The 18,908-nt window shown below is 41.4% G+C and overlaps 1 protein-coding gene across 4 annotated transcripts in view; it reads right to left on the bottom strand.

The window, feature by feature from the left end:
• Window positions 1-16,764, bottom strand: part of slc8a2b (solute carrier family 8 member 2b) — a 200,307-nt gene extending 183,543 nt beyond the window's left edge. For 3 of the 4 annotated variants that reach the window (XM_082503047.1, XM_082503050.1, XM_082503048.1), the window contains exon 1: window positions 16,459-16,763. The gene's annotated coding sequence lies outside the window, so the exon portion shown is untranslated. Of the gene's footprint in view, window positions 1-16,458 lie in introns of all 4 variants that reach the window. The other variant, XM_082503049.1, reaches the window with a different exon arrangement.
• Between the last annotated feature and the right edge of the window lie 2,144 nt (window positions 16,765-18,908).

The following is an 18,908-nucleotide window of genomic DNA, read 5'->3' as shown; positions in this document are numbered from 1 at the left end:
TTTCAATTTCATTTTCTTGCTTTCAGAACTTGGACAAAACCTATGAGTGTCTTCAGTTTCTCTTACTGGAGCATTTCCATCTGTTTCAACACATTAGTAGGAGATTTGGCCTGAATGACTGACTTTATTTAATCATCAGTTTACAAAGAAAAAGAATCCATGCAAGCATTTTAAAATTTACATGTGTTTGTGTCTGCAAACAGATACTTATAACATGTTTGGACATACATCTACAGCTCCACTTCCCTAATATTTTATCATTGATATGAACATCTGTACGAACAGAACGCAGTCTGTCTTCTTCAAGATCCGAGTGTTGTTAAAGGAGCTGGGTTTTTTCCTAACAAGCCAAACTAACTGTACCACATTTTAACAGGATCAACAGTGAGCTCGGAGTTGCATAATTCGAGCCAGAGGCCTCTGAAGGATGCATCCACAGCCAGTTTGTGGTGTTCCATAACAAAATGTTTGCTGGAGCAGGAAACTCTGGGATGCTGCTTTGCACTTGATATTAATCTGACATACGACAAGCAGAGTGACTCACAGATATTATTGTTGCAGAGGCTTGCAGATTTGTGCAGTCGTCATCAGATCAGAAATGATGTCATTCACTCACATCTACTATTACTGCAGAATGAGAAATTACTCTAACAGGAAGAAAGTGCTGCGCAAAGCCTTCCTTGGATAAAAAGTGCTAAAACAAGCATGAATGCATCATCACCATCACAGCTGGCAAATTAAAGAGCCTGATGTGTCACATGACTGTACTCTGCATGACAGTGTGAATGTTTATATCTTATGTAACACACTTATAGTCATGATTACAAAAGGACTGTACTTATGGCCATATGGCTACAAACTGAAGCAAGCACACACGCATCAGATGATGGAGGATTACATGGGATTACCGAATGCACACAACTGACATGAAACAGCAGCACAAAACACACAGAAACACAATCAGCACACATGAAAGCTTTACAGCGTTCAATAGAAGCTGCTCACAGAGGTAAGCTTGTTTCTCATAACACAGTTAGACCCGGGGGTCGCATTTAATAATAATAATAATAATAATAATAATGGATACTTTATTGATCCCCATGGGGAAATTACTTGTTTTTCTCTGCATTTGACCCATTCACTCAGTGAAGCAGTGGGCAGCCCACTAAGCAGGTGCCCAGGGAGCAGTGTGTAGGGACGGTACCTTGCTCAGGGGTACCTCAGGGTAGCCGTTAAGTGGATTCGAACCGCCGACCTTCCGATCATGGGGCGACCACTTTACCTACTGAGCTATCCCTGCCCTTTGACCTCAGTTGTGCCAAACCAGTACAAGCATTAGACGATAACCACGGTTTTTCCCAACATTTAGTATCAGTGCGGGAGGACGTTGCCATCCCGAATCAGTTAACTACCAGACATTCCCTCACTCATACTCTGAAAGTTCAGTTGCGCTGCCTTTTACTGGCAGGCTGACCAGTCACTGCTGTGGCTCTGCAGAGACTTGCTTGTCCTGTGGCTGATTCACCCTCCACCATCTTGGACCGTAGCTGGAGCTCTGCACTGAGCTGGAGGGCCGCATGCAACAGAACCAGGAGAAGGTGGAGACTTGGTTCATGTACCATTACAATGAGATTACAGAGCACTAGCTGCAGTCCAAGATGGTGGAATAGGCAGAAAGGCTCTCTGGAAAGGCAGCCGATTATCACTCTGTGCAATTATCTGTAATTGCAGAGATGCATCGTTTTATTTTAAGAAAGTATAATTATCTAATGTAAGCAGGGTTTTAATTAGAGTCTGGAAAAATGTGCAGCGTGTCCTCTCTACAGCGAGAGAGGACACGCTGCTGTTGTTGTGTAACAGAAAAGTGATGCTAAAACAAAGTCTGGTGGAAAAAATTGTTTTAGCCAGATTCTGATTTCGAAAACTCAATTTGCAGCATCTGCCGGAGCCAATATGTGATTTTTCAGTTAATTAAAAATATAACTGCTGGAGCCAGAGAGGGCAGAATGAAGAAAGCTTCCGACTGTGGAGTATGGATATACTGACAACGCAAATGACGCACATATAAACACACACACATACACTCAGCTGGTTTACGGGTTTAAAGAGGTCATTGACAGGATTTGATGTGGTCACAGTGTATCCACGATGAGTCACAGTGTGTGGATGTGCGGAGGAGGACGGACTTTAAAAAGCAATAACCAGCTGCAGCGTGCGTGTGTTTGTGTGAAGATTCGATGAGATTGTGGTTGAAAAGGACTTCAATCTAATTATAATGATCAGTGCAGAGTAGGAGGAAGATGAGGAAACAGAATATTCCAGCACTAAGGAGCCGATTGTTGGGTTTAATGCAACTACGTGAGCTAATTCTTTTTTGTTTTTAATGGCAGACATCGTTGATCATACTTGATGAATAAAGATTTCTGCTCAAGAAAAGCTATATTTGCAAGTCGTTTAAACAAATCAGATACAAGCCACCAATCAATCTGTGAAAAGGTCCTTTCAATTATGAATACTTTCCATTACTCTTGGTCTCCCATTCAAGCCTGAACGTGCACTCTCGTTATTCTTGCATAAAAATCATGAGCCAGTGCTCAAATGTTGCTTTCTATTGAGTTGCAGTTCTACAAAGTATGATCAAACATTCTCTATTTGTTCTCGTCTTCCCAACATGTCCAGGCAGCTTCCACTGTTACTTCCCAGTCTACTCCATCCACCTGCTCTGTGCCATGTCACCTCAAACTGTCACAGAACAAACATCACTTTCCTTTTTGAACTGGTCCATATTTTACACAAAGGATCTGGCTCGCAAATAATGCTGTCTGATTCATGAATGTCGGAGTCTTTGTCAATGAGCACAACTCGAGGAGACTCGACCTGACTGGTTGTTTGTATTTTGGTTATATCGCTATTGAGCAGGAAGGTTACTGAGTGCAAACGTAACAGTTAATTTGTTACGTTGTGAATTTGCAGGCAGAAACAGATATATGATTTTCAACAATTTATCACAGTTAATTGTTACATTATGAGAAACAGATTGCATCTAATTGGCAGTTTGACCCCTTTCAATCACACACTGATATCAGACTGATAGCAGTCTGACTCCATCTGGCCACTTTATGGTAGGTTGTGTGTGCGAGCGTTGGTGTCCTTGACGATTACATTTTATAGCTAAAAGAAAAAAACTGAAGCAAGCTAATTTTTCCTTAGTGTGAAAATGTGACTTTGAAAAAAGGTGATCAAACAGTATGAAGTATTGTGATAATATCATGGCATGACTGGTGACTCCCGCCCCTAGATATAACACAGAGTTACTGGAAGAAGACATCTAAAAGGGAAATGTAAGGGGAAAAGCAGGAGAACAAATTCATGAAATACGTTTTGACCCAGATGAGATTAGCCGTTATTGCCGCCCTTGGGAAAATGTAGCTTCATGCATGTACAGTTCCATTACAGCCATAGTACCACAAGCAGCTCTCTGAACACTTGATACAAATATGTACTTCAGACACCACACAGAACATAATGCATGAATTCCATAAATAAAAGGGCCTATTGCATCCCGATACTGCATCCCCCCATCGCCTCTCCCACCAGCACACTTACAAACGTCTCCACCACCACAGCAGCATCGTCAAACTCCAGTGAGACAGCAGCATAAGCATGTTTCCCCCACCTATTGCCCAGTCTTGCACATATGCCAAGAATTGCATATTTGCATATTTTATCTTAAAAAAAACATTAACATCAAAGCTTAATTCACAAGAAAGATAAAAAAAGCTGCTTGTACTTCAGACAGCGTAACAGCTCAATACTGAGACCCTGAGAGATTCATGAAAGAAGCAACAAAAAGCTTTTGGATGACCAGTTTCAGTTCAATTTCTCACAAGAAAAACTGTATATATGTACAACTACACGTTACATAGCCAGGAGGGACTACGTGATGAATAATTAATGAAATACAACTTAATGAAAGACAAAGAAGATGGACATCGTTTTTTAACAGAAATTGAGTGAATTTTCTTGAAAAGTGTTCTGATTTTCTATGCTGTTTGTTTTGTTCCTTCTTCTTGAAAGCCTTTGTGTGTCTACGTCATCAAAGGCTCAGTTCTCAGAGTCTCAACTCAAGTCAGGATGTGGATTTGTGACGAAACGGAAAACAATCGAAAAAGATTACGTGAGCACACCCCTGTTACATAAGGACAGCAGCCAACATGACGCCAGCTGGTGCAACAGTTCCTGGGCTTGGACCAATGAGTTTAGGTGGGTGGACCAGTAAGGTAGAGAGGTGTGTGTGCATGTGTGCATGTGCATGTGCGTGCTTGGCGCTGTTGCAGGGTACACTGCTCATCTCAGCAGGCTCAGTTTCTCCCATATGTTAAAAGCGAACACGGCAATCTGTTGAATAGGAACGATGTGTCTGTATGTTTTATCAAATATATTCATTTTGCACATCTATTAATAAAAACAATGACAGGTCAGATCAAATGAATCAGTTGAGCTTCATTCATAACAAATGAAACAAAGTTGCAGAAAAACTCTTTGAATCATCAAACATTCATAACTTGTAGCTTCAAATAGCAACAGCTCGCTCACTGTGAGGTTAATTCAGTTCCTTTTTATTTATAAAGCACCAGTTTGTATCAACAGTTATCCCACAGGTAAAGATCTCACAGCATTGAAGTGAAAACTCCAAAGATCAGACAGACAATCTCCTACCTGGCAACAACTGGGAGGAAGAATTCACTTTTAACAGGAAGAAAATCCCAAAAGAACGAGGCTTGGTTGTAACGAGTGATTATTTGTAACCAGTTCAAGGCCCCCTCGCCATTCTCCTGTGACATCAGGAAGGCATTTTCCCCCTGCTCACTGATATTTTCAATTCAGCAGGTCATCTTCACCATGTCTCCATACCCAAATGCACTGAGCTGCCGACTGGCCGATAGATGTTTCCTATAACAAGCAGCTCGACAGGTGTACCTAATGAAGTGGCTGGTGAGTGTATATTTATATAAAGAGAGCCGTGAAAATGTTGCCAGTAGAGGTAAAAACAAAAACCTTATTTTGCAGAACTGTCTCATAAGTATTCAACTCTAGCAGCAGAGTTAATGCATGTTAATGCATGTCATGCTGGCAGAGCGCAAACAAAAAGAACAAAGTCGGAGTCTTCTCCAAAAGAACACCCACAGAGATCCTTTAGAAAAGATCAAATAATATCTGTGGGCTTTAAAGTTTTAAAAAGTTTGTTGTTTGTATCCCACAGTTACAGCAAAGAGTGTAAAAATGCATCAGTACATCCAGGGACACGCTGCGAATCACCCGTAATCTTTATGGCACTTCACTGTTGAGCTATATGTTTAATACTTTTAAAACAGTCACTGACACTTCATCATTTAATTAAATCATCTACTTGTTGAAGAGCTTTGAAGTATCAGAATACGACAGCATGAGATATACTCCAGTTTATTAAAACAGGGAAAATAAACCAAGTATCATAAAACATTAGCATCTTAAATCCTGCTTAAACAAACCATATAATTCCTGTTCTAGTTTAAACACTCGTCAAGATTCTTTAGAGTTTGAAGAGATCTCAGATATTCAGTCAGGATGGTAAAAATAAAAATCATTCAATATGAATGACATCTCATGTTACTATATCTATTTGTCGGATGATTCTGTTCTCACAGAATCATTCTGAACCAAAAGATGTGTAATCTGCACACAACTTGCATACTAGCGCACACTGGCATTTCTCTATGTAAGGAAACATGTGAGAAGCCTGCACTGCTAAAGCAGGAGAGGAAAGTCTAACCCTAAGATCGTGTTTGTCACTCAGGCAGAAAAACTACAGGAAAAAGCAGAAAGCAGATGGAGGACACGGAGCACATGATCAGTCAGTCCAGCACAAGCTAGAAGCAATACAACAACAACATCCAGATTCTCCAAGGTCTGTGAAATAGGCCAAGAAATGAGACTGTAAGTCATGGTGTCCAGTGTCAATGCAATGGTAGAAGTGATAGAAGGATAAAGCCGACACCTTTCATCTTTAGTTTTCATTTGAATCCTGAGCGTTTTGGGATTTGTGGTGTTTTGGAAGTCTGTACGTAATATTAAAAAGGCAATAATAGTTGTAGCAGTGTTCATTTTGAAGACCATTGTGTGTTTCCTCATATTCCAATCACTGCGATTTGTTAGGTTGTTTACAGGAAGTCGTGTTTTTTTTCTTTACTGCCTAAGCTGCAGCATCCTTGGCTGTCTTGGTGTGTTACTACCATGTGATGTGATACCACTGACAGGACCGTGTATCGCACCAGATGTTCGTGCAAAGTTAGTGTTTGTGTATCGAGTCATTCGGCGCACACAAATGGCATACGGGCTAAAATCTACTTGACTGAAATGGTGGAAACAGAAACCCTTTAACATCCACATTAAATGATACTCAGATGTCTGCAGCTGCAGAGCGAACATCAGCCTGCTGAAAGCAGGGATGAGGGCTGCATGCTAACGTGTGACATCACTAACCACTAATGACTCTCTTTCTTGTTCTGCCGATCCCTCGGGAGAAAGAAATGCACAAGCGGACACTTTTATTCCCTGTCGATCGCATAAAGAGGCAAAGTGAGGGTGTGAGGGAGTTCAGACCAGAGTAACTTGAGGGTGGATGATGTGAGAAGGAAGGGGCGAGGGAAAAGAAGGGCAGTGGAGGAAGAGGAGGCCCAAAAAATAACTGCACAGAATCTATCAATCACAAAGAGGAGAGAGCGAAAGAGTGGGAGGGTCTTTCATCAGAGCATGATAAGTAATGGTTTTTATCCCAAGATGACATTTACATTTTGGATGACTGCCTTCAGCAGAGGCTGAAAATAGTCTGATGAATATTTAAAAGGGAGGATGAAACACACCAAGTCTTAAAAAAAAAAGGATCAGGATTTTTGTTGATAAGTCTTTTCCTATTCAGAGATTTAAAGAAAATATTTTAATACATCTATAAGATCCTATCTGGTGTGCTGTAATCTGCACATTAGAAATGTTTGTTTGTGCAACAGAGTTATCAGAGTGGAGTTTGTTTTCACCTGTTTGGTTTATGCAAAAATAATCCTTCATTCAGGTTTATTATTAAAATGGAGAAACAGTGACACCGACGATCAAGCAGTTTCATGTAACGAGCACTCAGCAGTCTCATTTATTAAAGTCCAGTCTGATAAAAGGACATTTAGAGATTATTTTTCCTTCTTATTTTGGTTTGATTGTGTTGTATTCATCCCTAATTTAAGTCACACGTTGGATATAGGTTAGCACTTTTCCTTCGTTCTCCTTCCTTTCACTTCATGATTAATAAATCAGCTTGGTGAGAACTGTTGCTGGACATCATGCCTTCATCTCTGGAGAGGGTGTATTTATTTGTTTACCTAGCTAAATTCTATTTCACTAGTTGGGGAGGTAGAATAGGACTGGGGTATAATAGGTTTTCTACTTCACACCACCAGATTATTTCAGCCCTTTCTCATTACCTACCATCCATCCAGCTCTCCATCCACAAGGCGAGAAGCAGTGTGCACACAGGTTACCAGTCTTTGGCAGGGCCGTTTCAGCCCTTTCTCATTACCAAGGAAATCAAATAATCCAGTTTTTTCAAAGGTAATGGTGCAGCTTATTTACCTACACGCTGATCTTTGGCAGCAGAGCTCTTCAAAACTTAAGTAGTTTTTACTGCCTGAGTCGACCCAGTGAGTGAAAGCAAAAAGGAAAAAGAACAAACAAACAGGAAGTCTGAAAAAAAAAAAGAGCAAAGTGACCACACATAGCTAACCTGAGGCTACGTCCACACTAATGCGTTTTCGTTTGAAAAAGCATCGTTTTCTCTCCGTTTTGGCCTCCTGTTCACACTGAGACGCTGTTTTCCCCGAAGGAAAACGCAGCGTTTTGAAAACGCTCTCGAAAACATTTGGAAACTGTGCTTTCGACATCTAGATCAGATGCAGGTGACATGCGACAAAAAGGCATTTTATTTATCCCCAGGATGAGAACACGTGGGAAATTCCATCCCTTTTTTTGGACAGTTTCATGTTACGTGATTTTTCATTGGAACATTTGTTCATTTCCTGTCGAAGAGCAGTCGTATCTCAACAAAGAAATGTTCCTGTTGCTGTTTTTTACGAGGCTAACTCTCATTGTTTCTGATCAGCCACCCCTACCTGCCAGTCCATCTTGCTAGTCCACTTCATTTATCATTTCCCTCAGTATACAACAGTCTATAAGCGATCCTTCATTCTTTGCTAATGTGTCTTTGTGTTCTGTGCTTGAGCTTTTCTTCCTCTTACCTTCTTGTTTTGTTCTTACCTGCTAACCTGGAGCTTAATTTCATCTTGATCTCTTCAGACTTGTTCACCTGCCTTGTAACTAGGGCTGTGCGATATGACCAAAATCTCATATCCCGATATAAAACATCTATCGTCCGATAACGATATAAATCACAAAAAATTTAATATTTTCTGTAAATTCTGTGAATCTGGAGTAGGTGGTAAGCTTTATTGTGAAAGGTTTAAGCGGACATGTGATGGTTTTACCGTCGTTGTTGCTAATGACAACCCATAAAAACAGGCACTTGTCCGTCTGTAGTGTGGTTATATTAAATATAAGAGAAAGAGAGAACTTTAAGAAATTAATATAGCCACTACAGTGACCACCAAAACCATGAAAAAAATATTGCCGTAAACAGTTTATTTTGCGACACCACGAAACAAACAGCATAAAATGAAACAGACGTTTTTATATCGTTATCCGATATATATCGTTATATCGAACAGCCCTACTTGTAACTGCACTTGATTCAAGCACATTACAAATGGACTTTTTTACCTTTTCATGTCCGTGCTGTGGATTCAGGTCTACTTTCTGAGCTGTGACATTTTGGCTTCAGCTTTCTTGTTTGTCTCAATTACCTCTAAAGTTATTCTTAACATGAGCATGTTAGAAGGTGCACCAGCTCACTCCACTATTAGTTTATTGCACTGATGGGATTTCAGACTTTGGAAGTTTGTTAAACCTCTGGCTCAGAAGTTGGAGAAAGAAGACCAGAGGGAGTAAGAAAGGATAGAGTCACTGAGCGGGCAGCTTTTATCTCTGGTGTGCCATTAAATTAACACCATAAAACTACTAAGAGGCACAGAGTCCCAAAAATTGCTGATGTTCAAATCTACAACAGGCTCAGGGATGATCCAACTTACACCTGCCCACACGAGAGCCCTGCACAGCATCCTCTACACTGCACCAACACCTGATTACAGATGACTGAAAGCAGCAATAGGCACATGAGCCAAGAACAGCGTTTAAGGGGCAAAGAGATTAAACAAATTAAAGAAATGAAAGTAATAAAATAAATCACAGCATATTGGGAAAAAATAAGTATAAAAGGCGGCAGGGCAAAAGAGACAGAGGTGAAGAATGCAGCATGAAGAAGAGAGGAAATCTCTGAAAGCTGAAGGAAAAGGTAAAAAAATTACCACACAGCCATACAAAACAGTAAAAGAACAAAATAATATTATGAGAAATGAATGAAAGTCAAGAAATCAGTCAAGAGAAAAAGAAGAGGAATGACAAAAATGAGAACACACAGGAGAGTGGGCCGGATAAAAGATGAACGTGGGTGAGAATGCAAGATTAAAAGACAACGATGAGGAGAAAAATTTGGCAAACGGGACAAAAGTGAAACTTCACGAGAGCCAACAGAGAATGAAAAAAAAAAAGATAAATGCATAAGGTGTCATTGAAGGAGATGAGAGGGAAAGAAATGGATGACATAAAGAAGATTTAGCAACCTTTTAAACCCTCAAAGACCCTTAAAAAAAGGTAAATGCAAGACCTTTGAGCAGGAACGACTGTTTAGACGAAGCAGATGCTGTCAGTGCCACTGCACGATTTCTTTGTTATTTACATGTTGTTTGAAGTGCAATAAAACTGGGCCTAAAGAGCTTGATTTGAACACAGAGATCATGCTGCAGCGCTAATAATTTTATTACATCCATACGATAGCCCAACAGTACAGGTGAACACTTTATGATTAAAAAAAAAAAAATCAGAAGAGAGAAAAAGATTTAAATCATCAAAGCTTAAAAATATTTCATATCATCATAAACTGTTTAATTAAAGCCATCAGGACAAATATACAGCAGAGTGGTGTCGTGGAACTTTAATGCAGGCAAGCTCAGCTCCAAAGTTCCACATCAGCTCTGCAGATAAGGACAGACGACACGTCTACATGCGGCTGGGCCGTCCTTGTGATCCACCATAGAGCCAAAACACACAGCACCATCACAAAGATCATTGTAATCCTCTGAAGGCTCCACATATGGTGATCCATAATTAAATACGGGGTTAAGCCAAAGAAAAGATCCATGGCACATTGCTCTGTATTCAGCTCTCCTCATACATTAACAATATGTCGATTTATGAAACAAATTACACATTTTAATTGAAATGTGTGAAAACACAGGCATTGATGCTAATGGTGGTTAGCATCAGAGAACTTGGAACATTCTGTGTCAAACAGGTTGCGGCTACATCTATGACAGAATGAAACAGCTGCATCCATGCAGCTGACACCATAATCCTCATTCATATTAATGCAACTCGGGCTTTAAAAGCAGATAGGAGGAACAGAGTGGAAGAGTGAGGCTGCATATATAAGTGATAAAGTGGAGGAAAGGGTAAACGAGAGGGTGATGGAATTAATTCAAATCAGATTAAAGACAGACAGACAGAGGAATCGAATATCAGCGAAGACGTGCCAAAGTTACGGTGGTGGTTATGTAACCGAGCAGCACTAAAAGCGAAATTCTCCAAACACACAACACGCAGGCTCACAGTGCAGCTCAGCTCAGGCCCGTAATGCATCAGTGATGTAAAAACTGACAAGAATACAACACACAAAGAGTGTGTATGTTCACTGCCTCCACACACACACATTTGATAATAAGAGAGTGCAGAGGAACTGAGGAGCTGCCTCTCAGCAGGCAGTCTCTGCAGCAGCACTCACGTCCCAAGACACACACACACACACACACACACACACACACACACACACTAAAGTGCATCTGCAAAACAACAGTCTTTTCTGTGAGCTGATAAGTTTAGACTTTTGCATTTTTTAAACATTTGAGTTAATTTCACGTTGCACGGCTGCATACAGACAGTATCAGGATATGTTGTTCATCCCAGAGGAAATGCGTATTATGTTGGTGCTATGACACACTGCTAAATTGAGGCACTGCTCAGCAATGAATGAAGAACAAAGATTATACTTGAGCTTCTATGACTGCAGCTGAATCTGCTGTGGCTGCGTGTGCATGTGGTATAGATTGGTTGTTTCTGCTCAGTGGATAAAACAGGGTCTGCTTTTTCCTCCCCTCTTATAATAAGAAAATAAGTTCATACACTACAAAGTAATATTCAGTCAACACATCCATGCCAAACACCTTCTTGTAATTAACTTTTAACCAATGAAAAGCTAAAGCTTCATTATGGCATTCATAAAAATCATAGACATGAAGAAAAGATCCAAAAATGAGATATTGCCTCATATTTCACAGCATACTGTGAAAGGACAACACAAGCAAACAATGGTTACATTCTGGTCATAAAGGGATGCACAAGATCTACAACAATACTCAATACAATGTGGTGTTTAAATGATGTTTAGTTGGGAATCGAAGTGTGAAAGAAAACATCCCGCACACCATCACACAGTCACCAATCTGAAGGGCTGAAACAGGGCATCCTCAAAGCATGCTGTTAGTCAGATTCTGACCCCACCATCCCTTCATCACATCATCCAAGACTGAAGCCCAGGCACTCTGGTCCCCTCTCTCTCTCACATCAACAAGGCATTTTCTCCTTGAGAACTGACGCTCACTGGATATTTTCTGTTTTTGGATACTCTTCTGTAAAAGCTGGAGATGATTATGTTTCTTAAATAATCAGACCACCCACACCAACAACCACGCCATGTTCAAAGACACTAATTTCTTTCCCCATTCTGATGCTCAGTTTGAACTGCAGCAGGTCGTCTTGATCATCTCTGACAAAAAATAAAAAAATACACCAAACTTCAGTCAGTGCCCAATTAGATATTTGTATTAGGTGTACCTAATGAACTGGCCAGTGTGCATGTCTGCCATTCTCTACCGGTCAGACTTGATATAAGAAAATTAAAAATGTATTCCAAAGTATGAGGAAGTGCTAATTAAGAGCTTATTTCAGAAGGCGCTCTTATTTTGATAAACAAGTCCTCAAGATTGCATTTGCATGATGGAATTGATGAATCCTTTGGTTTATTAAAACATCAGGAGTTGATGAATTCTCTCAAGCTGCACTTTAATTAACTGCACCACAAATGGACCCCGTCATCTCTGGGAGCCGTAGGAGAGAAATATATTTGAGGAACCAGCAACCAGCATGTTACCAAATCAACCAGAACCTCTTCTGGACTCTTGGGGTTTGAAGGAACAGGCATGAACCTATTGTTAATAACCGTTGATGGTATTCATAACTTTCAGGTTTTCTGTCCTACCCCTTTTAATGGTAACTTTAAGCAATCGACTAAAATCATTTGTGTGATTACAAGCTGTGGAAAGAGCGAGCGGGGAAAGCACAAAAACAGCCCTGTACATTTCCCATGAGAGCAATCAGACTGAGGAGGAGGAGGATCCGAGAGTCAGGAGGAAGATGGATAATTAGGCGATAGAAAGATAGCGTCGATATAGGAGATAAATGTTCCTGGACTGGTTGGTTCATGGCTCTGTGTGATTTATTCTGTTTAGTGTGTTGATTACAAATCCCTCGAGGGCAATGTTCCGCTTGGAGGAATAAGCAGATTCTGTTTGCAGCCACCACAGAGGCGGTGGTTTTTTTCCGCTCGCTTTAGGAGTTTTCTGGTGCAGAATCAGGTTTTATCTTTGTAATGTTGATATTTGTGTCCGTTACAAAGGTCATTGTATAAGACTGGGAGATTATTGAGTCATAAAAGAGCATTTTCACACCCGAGACAGAGAACGAACCAATCAGAGATGCCTGTTGTCTTTAGGTTCATGATGCCCTCGAAAATGAGGTGCTAAGCAGTGATTTCCAGGAAAGAAATTCAAATGAGTCTATAACACTGACATTTGTCAACCCTTGCAGAGATAAGGGAATCATTATGGAAGAATAAAACAAAAACAATCTGACCTGCTAGTGTTTCTGTCGGAGCGTCATAAGATGTCCCAGATGTGCCATTGTTCTTATTTTGTCTGTTAATAGCTATCATTCACAACCTCCGTCATTCCAGACCTCAGCCAGTCTCTTCCATTCTCCACATTTGGCCCATATCAGACTGAACCTCACATTAAGCTCTTGAAATTAAAGCCAAATAATGTTTCAAAAGGAAGATCCTTTCTCTAAATTAAGTGAACAAAAAACCTTTTCAGATACTCAAGTTCAGTTTCTTATAAAATAAGACCAAGACTCGTAGCAAATTCTCACATTAAAGAACAAAGTTCTCGAATGTTGGTATTTGCGTCTGAAAATACAATTAGTTAATCCATGGTGGAATCGATAAATTGATTATTCATTGCAGCTCTGAAGTGTTTAACATCATATTTCTGACTTTTTATAAGTCATCAACCAAACAGCCAGTCAGGTTCTTGTTAGACTTTAAAGTTTTTCAGTTTATTTTCATGCCAACTTTACAAAGTGTTACTCATAAACATTTTAATAAAGCTCTTGTTTGTTTGTTTTATCTTTCCTGTCTGTGCTGTTCATGACTGTGTCCATGGAAACCTTACATTTCTGGTTGTGTGTATAAAACAAAAGCAAAAAACAAATACATCAGTTTATCATGTCAGGTGGGGGCATCAACTGGGAAAGCTTCCCTGATGCGGCTGTCTGCTAAAAACAAATATTTTATTCAACCCTATGTTTCAGATTATCACTTTAACAGGCGAGCTGGAAAGCACAAAGTTGTGTAACAGCCCCGTGCTCAGCAGACAGCAGTATAGGGCTGTGGTTATGCCTGAGCTTTTCCCAAGTGTGATTTGTAAATGAACAAGAGTGAAGTGGGGCGGTGATGAAAGAAGCACAACACCCCCAGGGTAAATAAAGGTTAAAAGATGCAGAAAACAGGGGAACAAAAGTCTCTTTGTGTGTAAGCGCCTCTGGATAAGAGAAACTGCCAAACGCCCGATAGTTGTGAGATGTAATTCAAAGAAAAGATGCAAACGATGAGAGAACGGGAGGAAGCACGCTGGAGAGGAGGAAGGGAAGATGGGAAGAAGTGAAAGTAAAGAACAGAGGGGGGAGATAATGGATGGGAGGGAGAAAGATGAAGACAGAGGGGAAGAAGGGGTGATTAATAATCCATTAGCTATTATAAAAACTAAAACAGCACTTGGATATGTTTTTTTAGAAGCAGCTAAATATGTTGGTGGAGTCGCGCAGCGGGCTGTGCAAGCAAATATCCGACTACAGAGGGCAGAAAGGCGAGAAGATCGCAGAAAATCTTCACCCTGGGTTAGGTAAATCATGAAATATGACTTTAATTATAATTAAAAACATCCAATCACGTTTAAATAGCTCATGTATCTGATATGGTCGTATTGCACTTCCATTACGTCCGTTTAGTGTTTCTTATCATGTAGGATCTACAGCACGTTGCTTGCTGCAGCCTTTTTTCCTCCAGGGAAGGCAGAGGGAGGGAGAAGCGGGGAAATTATACAGCCCCACAGACAGAGAGATGGATTTGAGGGAGGGATCAGCTGAAGCCTGGTGCAGGGGAAAAAAGGGAAGCCCCAGGAAAACTGCAGAGACAGAGAGAGAGGAAAAGCCCAGGGAAGCCCCGCTGCAGCTGAACAGGAGGAGGATCCCCGTCTCCACAGCCTGCATGCTGCAGTCCGGCTGCTACAAAGGAGTCCCTCATTAAAACTACAGCGGGGCTTCAAAGTGAATGCAAAACTATCCTACATTCATCATCACTGCTCTCTGTGCCTCCACCTTCCAGAGCAGAAACCACTTGAGCAGAAAACGAAATGGTGATGAAGACACACACAAAGCCCAGTGTGTGGAAACAAACACCAGTTTGTTCCAGTGTGATTGTAACCTGTAATTTTAGAAACAACTCCTGGATGAGATTTTCATTAATTTAAAAATATTTCATACGTATACACATCCAATATTAACACATTGAACTGTATAGGAAAATCTAATTTCTCCTTTTATATTTCCGCATGTTATACATGTTTCCAAAATAAGATTGACGGTTTTAACTCATCTGGGCGCCCGTTACGCAACATCAGTGAACGGCACCTGCATTCCAAGACGCTAAAAAAAAAAAAAAAAAGCAGCATTTCAGACCTGATCGTTCAAAACGCTGAAATATTACAGCGTCTGGAGCACAACGGGGAATGCTTTTGATGAATTACTATCAGGCTACAACCACCCCAACCGCTGCTCGGACAGGGTGGATGGACAGAGAGAGAGCGGAATAAACCGGAACACCGATGCTTCAGTTCCCAAGATAAACTGGACTCGTCGTTCATTAGAGCTCGTAAATTCTGGTTATCTGGTGGAGATGTTCACACATGACAACAAGCTTATCGCGCAACCCTGAAGAGTTTATCTGGAGTCGGGCTGTAGGGATGCAATTCCCCACAGTCTGCTCTGCAGCGTCTTTTATTTTGAAACCTCAACCAGAAGTTGCATTTTTCTTTGAGCTCGTTTGACACCAGTCTCTGCAGCCGAGAGGCGCAATGTCAGAATTACTACACCAGCTTCATGCGGCGTGTGCAATCACACAGCAGCGCCAAACTGCGCACATTCGTGTCGCACATTATTTAATCACGGGAGCGTTTGCTACTCGTTTTCTCTGTAATGAAAGCAGTTTCAGCCAAAATGTCAGTGTCTCATGTGAGTCTTGCGCCCGAGCACAACACGCGCTCCCAGGTTCCCTCCGGGGCCACACTGGGCAGCAGCGCTCGTTAAACTAGGAGACACTTCAGAGGAGCGAGTCAGCATGCTCGTGTTCGTCTCACACACTGAAATCCCTGCGAAGTGCTCAGCATTTCACTCACGTTCCTAAAAACTTAAAGTCAATGCTGAGATGCTTCAGCAGCGAGGAAAGCTTGCAATGATTAATTTATTTTAAATATCTTCACAACGAGAATCAGCTCTCTCAAATCAGGATTATTGACTTATAACAAAAGACGGAGGTTCCTAACCAATTTACAGGCTTTGACGCACTAACAGCACTTCCACGTAGACGTCCTCTGTCACTGCGAGACTAGTTTTTGGCACCGCCAGGCAGCTCCACATGGTCGGAATCGGCAGCCAGTGATGCCCACATGGGGCACATGAGCAAGTGCACACGGCAAACGACCGCAGCAAACACACACTGCGCGCAGACAGAGCACAAGTGTGAAGCATTTCTCTTACCTTCTGGTCTAGTGCCGGTCCGCACTCGAATCTTTACGCATACTATGTGAGGTTTGTGCGAAAGCCTGGGAGAGAAAACTGCGCTCGCTTCTGCGCTCCGTCCCTACTGTCGGCTCTCTGCCTTCCTCTCTCACCCCGGCACACTCAAACTGCACAAACAAGCTGGCACTCCCCCTCCCCGCGGTCCCTCACTCTCACTCACTCACACAGAAGGCGCGCGGCGGGGCGGGGTGCCGAGGTGCGCGTTTTCTCCTCGGGGGCGCGGATAGCTGTGGAGAGAGTGCCTGACAGGAGAGAGGGGGATTAAAAGAGATGAAGGACGCGAAGATGAAAAAACAAACAAAAAATTAGAAACAGAAAAAGAAAAGAAGAAAGAAAGAATTAACAAAAATGATGGAGGAGAAAGGAGGGATTGATTAAGGGAGACACTTGTGAGTTTTGATATTGAGAGTTGGAGGATAAAAGAAAAAGAGTGAAAAGGAAATAAAGGAGATGGAGACTAAATTAACAGGTTCATTTTGGAAATTAAAGAAACGGATTACGCGGGGGAGGGCAAAGTAAGTAATGGAAATGATGAGGGAGGGGTAAGAGTGATTGAACTAAAGGAGGAGAAGAAAGGAATGCAAGGAAACAAATCGGAGGATTTCAGTGAAAGGAAAAGAAGAAATACAGAGGAGAAAGAACAGCGAGCAGAAGAGACAAAACAGAGCAAATTGAAAATTGATTAAACAGGAATATAACAGGATGTTCTGCAGCCCACTTGGCTCATATCCTCACAGCCTTCACACTGGTTTCTAATATAAATATACTAATTTTATACATTGTCAGGAATCAGAATGTATTTGCTAAATCTGGATACTATCAGGCGCCCACAGCTTGACGTTTCCTCAGTCGACCTAGAGGGGGGTGACGTGGGGTGTTTTTGGGGAGCCTGCAGGGGAGAGATGAGCTGCAGGGGCATTTCTCAAGGTATCGAGCAGGGACAATTACTTAGCCAGTGTGTGATGTTTCAGGCTCCGCTCTGACGGCACAGGCCTGCTGACCAAGCAGGCAGGAAACGCAGTCAATCAGTGAGTCTGTATAACAACATGCTGTACTAAATCCTGCCAGACTGAGTCGATGACAGAGACGCACTGTACAAGCCTGCTTTTCTTCTTGCTTTTCTTTCTTTTAATTGTATAATTTATTATTATCTTCATAGTCATTTCTAATATTACCAATATCTACGTCTTGGTTTACCATTTAAGTTCCCTTTCACACACCTGCAGGCATTCACAAACCTGTGCAGAAGTCTTAATAAACAGAGTGAAATGGCCAGTGCTCAGTTTTCATTATATACGTTGCCCCTGGAACATCTACTTGTCAGCTTGTGTTGATGATACACAGATGTACTTTTCTGTTGAGCCAAACAACCTCAGCCTCCGTGAATGCTTCACTGCTTTTAAGGATTTGATGTCCTTCACCTCTAGCTTGGCAAAACCGACGTTGTGTTTGGCCTCGACAGATTCTCTAAGGAGGTCGGTCATTGCCTCGGCCTGCTCAGCATTAATATCAAATCTGTTAAGAAACTTGGTGTTATTCTGACCTGAATTTGAAGTTTGAATCTCACACATTCAAAGCTTGTCCAGTCGTGTTTCTTCATCTAAGAAAACCCTAAAAAAAAAAGCCCAGTGATTTAGAGCTTTAATTTCCTCCCACCTAGATTATTGTAAGTCCCCACACACCCACACCCACACACACACACACACACACACACACACACACACACACACACACACACACACACACACACACACACACACACACACACACACACACACACACACACACACACACACACACACACACACACACACACACACACACACACACACACACCTACCTCAGTCGTCCTTAACCTGTCGTTAATTCAGCCCACCAGGCTGCTTACACACATCACCCGTATGCTTGCTGTCCTTTATCAGCTTCCAGTGAAATTCAAAATCAATTTTAAAAACATATGAAAACCTACATTGCCAGGTTCCTGTGTATATAGCAGGAACAGTCGGCCTCTCCAATCATCTTAACTGTCCTTCTTATTTTAAATGCACAGGCAACCACACTTTGAGGTTGTACCATCCAAATTAACAGCCCCCGTCAGCTGGCCCAGTGGTTTTTTTAATGACTGCTCACTCATTTTCAGGGTCAGCAACAGTCAACAACCTTTACAGAGACAAGCAGACACTAAAACATGAATGGATCAACTCATGGGAGAACACAGAAAGATGAGACAAGAGGAAGAAACAATTAGAAAAACACTGTGGGAACTAAACCACCTGAGAAATAACAAAACTAAAAACTGGAGCTTAATATACACCGAGAGTCCACAGCTTCTCATAAAGAGCTCCATGAAAACTAAACAGGATCAGAGCTAAGACTAGAAGTCAACATACTATGATAATAAAATGATG

Source organism: Aulonocara stuartgranti, assembly GCF_965226115.1.
Source record: "Aulonocara stuartgranti genome assembly, chromosome: 14".
Taxonomy (NCBI): domain Eukaryota; kingdom Metazoa; phylum Chordata; class Actinopteri; order Cichliformes; family Cichlidae; genus Aulonocara; species Aulonocara stuartgranti.
This window is presented reverse-complemented; position numbering and strand designations above follow the sequence as displayed.